Below are 10,340 nucleotides of genomic sequence, written 5' to 3'. Positions count from 1 at the left end.
AGGCAGGACGACATAAGCCTTGTGTGCCCGTTGTTGAGTATGGATCCATTGTCCCCGTTTGGGACCGTTTTTGTTTTGCCACGACGGTGGTCGTTGGTGCCTTTGGTAGGCACGGGGCCACCCATGACTTAGCCCAAAGGGGAGTTGGTCAGAGTGGCCGGGAGAGTGTCATGGCAGTAGATCGGTTTTGTCAGAACGTCGTTGGTCCACACGTATGGGAGTGCGAGGCCATGGGTTCCGTGGTGTGGGTAAAGTGCACTACCTCTGCAGAGTGTGCGTGTTAAATCTATCGATAGCCGTGCCCGTGGATATGGGCCTAGTTCGTGACGGTCACACTGTGAGCCAACAATAATAATAACTTGGTTAATAACAACCCCGGTTCATGGATGAGAAAGAGATTGGTTGTGATCACGAGAGGATCACAGAGGTATCATGGATACCGATGTTGGTAAGTGGATGCATGAGATGGTTACGAAGTAACCCGAGCAGAGTAAGTTGGTGCTTGATAATGTTAACCTGTTGCATGCTAGTATCATCATGTTCATAAGTTCATGCCATAATTATACTTTGCTAGCTATAACATGTTCATCTTTTTCATGCTAAGATTGATCTGATAGTATCATGTTAATCCTTGCTAACCTGTAATTGCAATGTTGTTGTCTGTCTTGATTGCTTTTGGTTATTGTGAGCTTGCAAGTACATTCAATGTACTGACCTGGCATGCCATGCAAGTTTGCAGGTCGTGCCTGGTTTTCTTGCTTGTTTGGTGTGGTTCCTGTGTTCGCGAGCTAGGATAAATGTTCCAGCCAGAGTCCTTGCGGATTGGAGTCCATCATCTATTGGGGAACATAGTAATTTCAAAAAATTTCCTACGCACATGTAGGATCATGGTGATGCATAGCAATGAGAGGGGAGAGTGTCGTCCACATACCCTCATAGACGGTTAAGCAGAAGCATTATGACAACGCGGTTGATGTAGTCGTACGTCTTCACGATCGACCGATCCTCAGTACCGAACATACGGCACCTCCGCGTTCAGCACACGTTTAGCTCGGTGACGTCCCGCGAACTCACGATCCAGTAGAGCTCGGGGAAGAGTTTCGTCAGCACGACGGCGTGGTGACAATGTTGATGAAGCTACCTCAGCAGGACTTCGCATAAACACCGCTACAGTATGACCGAGGTGGATTATGGTGGAGGGGGCACCGCACACGGCTGGGAGAGATCTTTGTGATCAACTTGTGTGTCTAGAGGTGCCCCCTGCCCATGTATATACATGAGCAAGAGGGAGGCCGACCGGCCCCTGTTGGCGCACCAGGAGGAGGAATCCTCCTCCTAGTAGGAGTAGGATTCCTCCCTTTCCTACTCCTACTAGGAGGGGGAAAGGAAGGGAGATAAAGAGGAGGAAAGGGGGGCGCCGCCCCCCTCTCCTAGTCCAATTCGGACAGAGGGGAGGGGGCACGCTGCCTGTCCTAGGCCGGCCCCTCTCTCTTTCCCTTATGGCCCAACAAGGCCCATTAGCCACCGGGGGGTTCCGGTAACCCCTCTGGTACTCCAGTAAAATCCTGATTTTACCCGGAACTCTTCTCATGTCCAAATGTAGGCTTACAATATATCAATCTTTATGTCTGGACCATTTCGAGACTCCTCGTCATGTCCATGATCATATCCGGGACTCCAAACTACCTTCGGTACATCAAAACATATAAACCCATAAAACCAATCGTCACAGAACTTTAAGCGTGCGGACCCTACGGGTTCGAGAACTATGTAGACATGACCGATACATGTCTCCGGTCAATAACCAATAGCGGAACCTGGATGCTCATATTGGTTCCTACATATTCTACGAAGATCTTTATCGGTCAAACCGCATAACACTATACGTTGTTCCCTTTGTCATCGTTATGTTACTTGCCAGAGATTCGATCGTCGGTATCTCAATACCTAGTTCAATCTCATTACCGGCAAGTCTCTTTACTCGTTCCGTAATGCATCATCCCGCAACTAACTCATTAGTCACATTGCTTGCAAGGCTTATAGTGATGTGCATTACCGAGAGGGCCCAGAGATACCTCTCCGACAATCGGATTGACAAATCCTAATCTCGAAATACGCCAACTCAACAAGTACCTTCAGAGACACCTGTAGAGCACCTTTATAATCACCCAGTTACGTTGTGATGTTTGGTAGCACACAAGGTGTTCCTCCAGTAAACGGGAGTTGCATAATCTCATAGTCATAGGAACATGTATAAGTCATGAAGAAAGCAATAGCAACAAACTAAACGATCAAGTGCTAAGCTAACGGAATGGGTCAATTCAATCACATCATTCTCCTAATGATGTGATCCCGTTAATCAAATGACAACTCATGTCTATGGTTAGGAAACTTAACCATCTTTGATTAACGAGCTAGTCAAGTAGAGGCATACTAGTGACACTATGTTTGTCTATTCACACATGTATTATGTTTCCGGTTAATACAATTCTAGCATGAATAATAAAAAATTATCATGAAATAAGGAAATAAATAATAACTTTATTATTGCCTCTAGGGAATATTTCCTTCAGTCTCCCACTTGCACTAGAGTCAATAATCTAGTTCACATCGCCATGTGATTTAACACCAATAGTTCACATCACCATGTGCTTAACACCCATAGTTCACATCGTCATGTGACCAACACCCAAAGGGTTTAGTAGAGTCAATAATCTAGTTCACATTGCTATGTGATTAAAACCCAAAGAGTACTAAGGTGTGATCATGTTTTGCTTGTGAGAGAAGTTTAGTCTACGGGTCTGCCACATTCAGATCCGTATGTATTTTGCAAATTTCTATGTCAACAATGCTCTGCACGGAGCTACTCTAGCTAATTGCTCCCACTTTCAAAATGTATCCAGATTGAGACTTAGAGTCATCTGGATCAGTGTCAATATTTTGCATCGACGTAACCCTTTACGAGAAACCTTTTGTCACCTCCATAATCAAGAAACATATCCTTATTCCACTAAGGATAATTTTGACCGCTGTCCAGTGATCTACTCCTAGATCACTATTGTACTCCCTTGCTAAACTCAGTGTAGGGTATACAATAGATCTGGTACACAGCATGTCATACTTTATAGAAACTATGGCTGAGGCATAGGGAATGACTTTCATTCTCTTTCTATCTTCTTTCGTGGTCGGGCTTTGAGTCTTACTCGATTTCACACCTTGTAACACAGGTGAGAACTCTTTCTTTGACTGTTCCATTTTGAACTACTTCAAAATCTTGTCAAGGTATGCACTCATTGAAAAAACTTATCAAGCGTCTTGATCTATCTCTATAGATCTTGATGCTCAATATGTAAGTAGCTTCACCGAGGTCTTTATTTGAAAAACTCCTTCCAAATACTCCTTTATGCTTTCCAGAAAATTCTACATTATTTTCGATCAACAATATGTCATTCACATATATTTATCAGAAATGATGTAGTGCTCCCACTCACTTTCTTGTAAATACAGGCTTCACCGCAAGTCTGTATAAAACCATATGCTTTGATCACTTTATCAAAGCATATATTCCAACTCCGAGATGCTTGCACCAGTCCATAGATGGATCGCTGGAGCTTGCACATTTTGTTAGCACCTTTAGGATTTACAAAACCTTCTGGTTGCATCATATACAACTCTTCTTTAATAAATCCATTTAGGATTTCAGTTTTGTTATCCATTTGCCAGATTTCATAAAATGCGGCAATTGCTAACATGATTCGGACAGACTTTAAGCATCGATACGAGTGAGAAAATCTCATCGCAGTCAACACCTTGAACTTTGTCAAAACCATTTTCGACAAGTCTAGCTTTGTAGATAGTAACACTACTATCAGTTTCCGTCTTCCTCTTGAAGATCCATTTATTCTCTATGGCTTGCCGATCATCGGGCAAGTCAACCAAAGTCCACACTTTGTTCTCATACATGGATCCTATCTCAGATTTCATGGCCTCAAACCATTTCGCAGAATCTGGGCTCATCATCGCTTCCTTCATAGTTCGTAGGTTCGTCATGGTCTAGTAACATGACTTCCAGAAAGGATTACCATACCACTCTGGTGTGGACCATACTCTGGTTGTCCTACGCGGTTCGGTAGTAACTTGATCTGAAGTTTCATGATCATCATCATTAGCTTCCTTACTAATTGGTGTAGAGATCACTCGAACTAATTTCTGTGATGAACTACTTACCAATTCAGGAGAAGGTACAATTACCTCATCAAGTTCTACATTCCTCCCACTCACTTCTTTCGAGAAAAACTCCTTCTCTAGAAAGGATCCACTTTTAGCAACAAAGATCTTGCCTTTGGATTTGTGATAGAAGGTGTACCCAACAGTTTCCTTTGGGTATTCTATGAAGACACATTTATACGATTTGGGTTTGAGCTTATCAGGTTGAAACTTTTTCACATAAGCATCACAGCCCCAAACTTTAAGAAACGACAGCTTAGGTTTCTAGCCAAACCAGAGTTCATATGGTGTCGTCTTAACGGATTTAGATGGTGCCCTATTTAACGTGAATGTAGCTATCTCTAATGCATAATCCCAACATGATAGTGATAAATCGGTAAGAGACATCATAGATTGTACCATATCTAATAAAGTACGGTTATGATGTTCGGACACACCATTACGCTGTGGTGTTCTAGGTGGTGTGAGTTGCGAAACTATTTCACATTGTTTCAAATGAAGACCAAACTTGTAACTCAAATATTCTCTTCCATGATCAGATCGTAGAAACTTTATTTTCTTGTTACGATGATTTTCCACTTCACTCTGAAATTATATGAACTTTTCAAATGTTTCAGACTTATGTTTAATCAAGTAGATATACCCATATCTTACTCAAATCATCTGTGAAGGTCAGAAAATAACGATACCTGACGTGAGCCTCAACACTCATCGGACTGCATACATCACTATGTATTATTTCCAACAAGTCTGTTGCTCGCTCCATTGTTCCGGAGAACGAAGTCTTAGTCATCTTGCCCATGAGGCATGGTTCGCAAGCATCAATTGATTCATAATCAAGTGATTCCAAAAGCCCATCCGCATGGATTTTCTTCATGCGCTTCACACCAATATGACCTAAACGTCAGTGCCACAAATAAGTTGCACTATCATTATTAACTTTGCATCTTTTGGCTTCAATATTATGAATATGTGTATCACTACGATCGAGATCCAACGAACCATTTTCATTGTGTGTATGACCATAGAAGGTTTTATTCATGTAAACATAACAACAATTATTCTCTAACTTAAATGAATAACCGTATTGCAATAAACATGATCAAATCATATTCATGCTCAACGCAAACACCAAATAACATTTATTTAGGTTTAACACTAATCCTGAAAGTATAGGGAGTGTGCGATGATGATCATATCAATCTTGGAACCACTTCCAACACACATCGTCACTTCACCCTTAACTAGTCTCTGTTCATTCTGCAACTCCCATTTCGAGTTACTACTCTTAGCAACTGAACAAGTATCAAATACCGAGGGGTTGCTATAAACACTAGTAAAGTACACATCGATAACATGTATATCAAATATAGCATTGTTCACTTTGCCATCCTTCTTATCCGCCAAATACTTGGGGCAGTTCCGCTTCCAGTGGCTAGTCCCGTTGCAGTAGAAGCACTTAGTCTCCGGCTTAGGTCCAGACTTGGGCTTCTTCACCTGAGCAACAACTTGCTTTCCGTCTTCTTGAAGTTCCCTTTCTTTCCCTTTGCCCTTTTCTTGAAACTAGTGGTCTTGTTAATCATCAACACTTGACGCTCTTTCTTGATTTCTACCTTCATCGATTTCATCATCATGAAAAGCTCGGGAATCGTTTTCATCATCCCTTGCATACTATAGTTCATCAGGGAAGTTCTACTAACTTGGTGATGGTGACTAGAGAATTCTATCAATAACTATTTTATCTAGAATATTAACTCCCACTTGATTCAAGCGATTGTAGTACCCAGACAATCTGAGCACATGCTTACTGGTTGAGTTATTCTCCTCCATCTTGTTAGGCAAAGTAATGTCACAGGTTTCATACATCTCGACATGGGCATCAGTATGCAATACCAATTTCAACTCTTGGAACATATTATATGCTCCGTGGCGTTCAAAACATTTTTGAAGTCCCGATTCTATGCCGTAAAGCATGGTGCACTAAACTATCAAGTAGTCATCATACCGAGGTTTGCCAAACGTTCATAACGTCTGCATATGCTCCTGCAATAGGCCCATCACCTAGCGGTGCATCAAGGACATAATTCTTCCGTGCAGCAATGAGGATAATCCTCCGATCACGGATCTAATCCACATAATTGCTACTAACATCTTTCAGTTTATTTTTCTCTAGGAACATATAAAAAATAAACAGGGAATCTATGTGCGAGCTATTGATTTACAACATAGATATGCAAATACTATCAGGACTAAGTTCATGATAAATTAAAGTTCAATTAATCATATTACTTAAGAACTCCCACTTAGATAGACATCCCTCTAGTCATCTAAATGATCACGTGATCCAAATCAACTAAACCATGTCTGATCATCACGTGAGAAGGATTAGTTTCCAATGGTGAACATCACTATGTTGATCATATCTACTATATGATTCACGTTCGACCTTTCGGTCTCAAGTGTTCCGAGGCCATATCTGCATGTGCTAGGATCGTCAAGTTTAACCCGAGTATTCTGCTTGTGCAAAACTGGCTTGCACCTGTTGTAGATGGACGTAGAGTTTATCACACCCGATCATCACATGGTGTCTCGGCACGACAAACTTTGGCAACGGTGCATACTCAGGGAGAACACTTTTATCTTGAAATTTAGTGAGAGATCATCTTATAATGCTACCGTCAATCAAAGCAAGATAAGATGCATAAAAGATAAACATCACATGCAATCAATATAAGTGATATGATATGGCCATCATCATCTTGTGCTTGTGATCTCCATCTCCGAAGCACCGTCATGACCACCATCGTCACCGGCGCGACACCTTGATCACTGTCGGTGTCAAAACCGGCGGATCTCGGGTAGGGGTACCGAACTGTGCGTCTAGGCCGGATGGTAACAGGAGGCAAGGGACACGAAGTTTTACCCAGGTTCGGGCCCTCTCGATGGAGGTAAAACCCTATGTCCTGCTTGATTACTATTGATGATATGGGTAGTACAAGAGTAGATCTACCACGAGATCAGAGAGGATAAACCCTAGAAGCTAGCCTATGGTATGATTGTTGATGTTTATGTTGTCCTACGGACTAAAACCCCCCGGTTTATATAGACACCGGAGAGGGTTAGGGTTACATAGAGTCGGTTACAATGGTAGGAGATCTGAACATCCGTATCGCCAAGCTTGCCTTCCACGCTAAGGAAAGTCCCTTCCGGACACGGGACGGAGTCTTCAATCTTGTATCTTCATAGTCCAGGAGTCCGGCTGAAGGTATAGTTCAGCTATCCGAACACCCCCTAATCCAGAACTCCCTCAGTAGCCCCTGAACCAGGCTTTAATGATGACGAGTCCGGCGCGCAGATTGTCTTCGACATTGCAAGGCAGGTTCCTCCTCCAAGTACTTTATAGAAGATTTTAAACACAAAGATAGTGTCCGGCTCTGCAAAATAAGTTTTCCACATATTGCCATAGAGAGAATAATATTTACACAAATCTAATCTTCTGACGTATTCCGTAGCGTGACACACCACGGCCAAGCTTTTATCCGAGTCGTTTCATTATCCCACCTCAATGCGTCATGCGAGGCGGTTTCCTTGGCATGCCTTGTCAAAGCAGAGATCGTGTCCCCTTATTCCGGGATTCTCATCAATACGGGCATGGGTAACCCAACCGCGCCTTTCATTACGGCGCTTGGAGATAAGCGAGTTTTACCAGGCTGGTGGGGACATGTAGTTGCGTCCACCCATATAAGGGGATAAGGATCCACCTTTTCACCCATGCCTTCTTCCTCCTTTGCCTATCCATTATTGCGCACTCGAGCCCCAGCGCCCATGTCCGCACTACCACCTCAACCTTCTCCAGTCATGTCCGGAGCGGGAGGCAAATGGATGGTCTCCTCCATCATGGAGGGACACATCAAAAAGCTGAGGAAGGCCGGATATCTGGCTAGCGACATCACGCACCGGCTTCCCGAAAAGGGGCAGCTCATCCCCACTCCTAGGCCCCATGAGAGGGTGGCATTCCTCCCCCATTTCCTCCGCGGACTGGGCTTCCCTCTGCATCCATTTGTCTGGGGGCTCATGTTCTACTACTGCCTGGATTGCCACGATCTGGCCCCGAAGTTCGTCCTCAACATCTCGGCGTTTATCGTCATGTGCAAGGCGTTCCTCCGCATCCGCCCCCATTTCGGCCTATGGCTTAAGACTTTCAACGTCAAGCCAAAGGTGGTGCGCGGCATCCAGGCGGAGTGCGGCGGTGCCATGGTTGGCAAGATGGCCAACGTCCTGTGACTCGAGGGCTCCTTTGTGGAGACCCTGAAGGGGTGGCAATCATGGTGGTTTTACGTCACCCAGCCGCGCGACGCAGAATGGGTCGCACCCCCTGAGTTTCGATCCGGCCCCCCTACGCGGCTCACCTCCTGGAAGGAGACATGCCTGTCTTGGGGTAAAAAAGGAGAGCTGACCAGACTCCAAACATGCATCCAAACCCTGGTGGACAAGAAGCTCAAGATTGTCAACGTAGTCCAGGTTATGCTCATCCGCTTGATCCTCCCGTGTCAATGACGGACCTTCAACCTGTGCGAGTTCGACCCGGCACATCATCGAACTCTAAACAGGCTCTTCGACACGACGTACGAAGATGCCTGGAGGATGCTTTTCAAAGGCGCCGAGGCTCCCGCATCGGCTACCGAGGATCGCGGATTCAGTACTCAGCATCATGCTCATGCGGTAAGCTGTTTTTGTCCTTTTACAAGGTATTAGTTTTTCATAGTTTGACTCTATGCGGGATCTAAGCTCCCTTATCTTTGACAGGATTGGGAGGTGACGTCCGGACAGATCAACTTTCCGGCTCCTTTGCCCGAAGGCCCAGCGGACGCTCGCTTGGCGAAGCTGCTGGTTCCGGCGCCCTATGTGGTGCCGGAGAAGAAGGCCACAAAAAGGGCCACGGGGACTCGAAAGAGTGACCGGCACCAGGAGGTGTCGGATTCATCATCCGACGGTCCCGAAGCGCCTTCCTCTCGTGAAGACGAGGAGGAAGAAGAAGAGACCTCTCCCCCTCCAGCGGGAGGAGAGAAGAAAAGGAAGGTCGCCCTCTCTGAGGATGCCGGAGGGTCCAATAAGGGGAAAACCCTTCCTCCGGAGTACTCCAACAACGCCGACGACGGCGGAGAGGAGTGGCAGCCCAGGGCCAAGCCCCTGGCAAAATCGTAAGTATCCGGATACCGGAGTAATTCATAGTATTCCCTTATTGCACAGCTTTACCTTATGTCGAACATGCTTATGCAGCCCACCCAAAGACCGGCTTGACGCGTCGTCGAGCGGCTCACTGGACTCGTCGGATGTGAACTCGCTTCCAACGGCTTCCTGCCCCCGCCCTATGGACGACACCGAGGTGTTGTCCCAACAGGTTCCAAGCAGGGAGGAGGTGGTCCCGGAGGCGCCGCAAGGTGACCTCCCGGACTCCAGGAGTAAAGGGGATGAAACCCCCCAGGGCTCCAAGTCCAGCCCTAGGCCGGACACCGCTCCGGAACCTTCAAGGGTTCCGGAGTCCGGCGGGGGACCTCCTTCCAAGAGGAGCAAGTCCACCATGCCGGCGACCCCCGCCCACCCGAAGGCGCCGGACAATATGTTGGAGGCGCTCCAAGGCGCCTCCATCGACGAGGAGCACCGCGCTATTATGAGTGCGGTGGTCCAGAAGGTTCAGTCCACCAAGAGCGGACTGACTGAAGCTTGTACTAGCCTTTTGACAGTCGACTACACGTCAGTCGCTCACCCCTAGTCGAATGGAAAAGCAGAAAGAGCAAATGGTCTAATTCTCAAAGGACTAAAACCCCGACTGATGCACGATCTCAAGCATGCAGCAGGCGCATGGGTCGACGAGCTTCCGTCAGTTCTTTGGGGATTGAGGACCAGCCCTAATCGGTCGACTGGACGAACTCCATTCTTTCTGGTCTATGGAGCTGAAGCGGTTTTGCCGAGTGACTTGCTTCAGAATGCACCCCGAGTCGAACTCTACTCTGAGGATGAAGCAGAACAAGCCCGGTAGGACGCAGTCGACCTCCTAGAAGAGGAAAGAGAGATGGCCATGATCCGATAGACCATCTATCAGCAGGACTTGC

This window comes from Triticum urartu, chromosome 4A (assembly GCF_056163025.1).
Source record: "Triticum urartu cultivar PI428250 chromosome 4A, HENAU_Tu73, whole genome shotgun sequence".
NCBI lineage: Eukaryota > Viridiplantae > Streptophyta > Magnoliopsida > Poales > Poaceae > Triticum > Triticum urartu.
Note: the sequence above shows the minus strand (reverse complement) of the source record.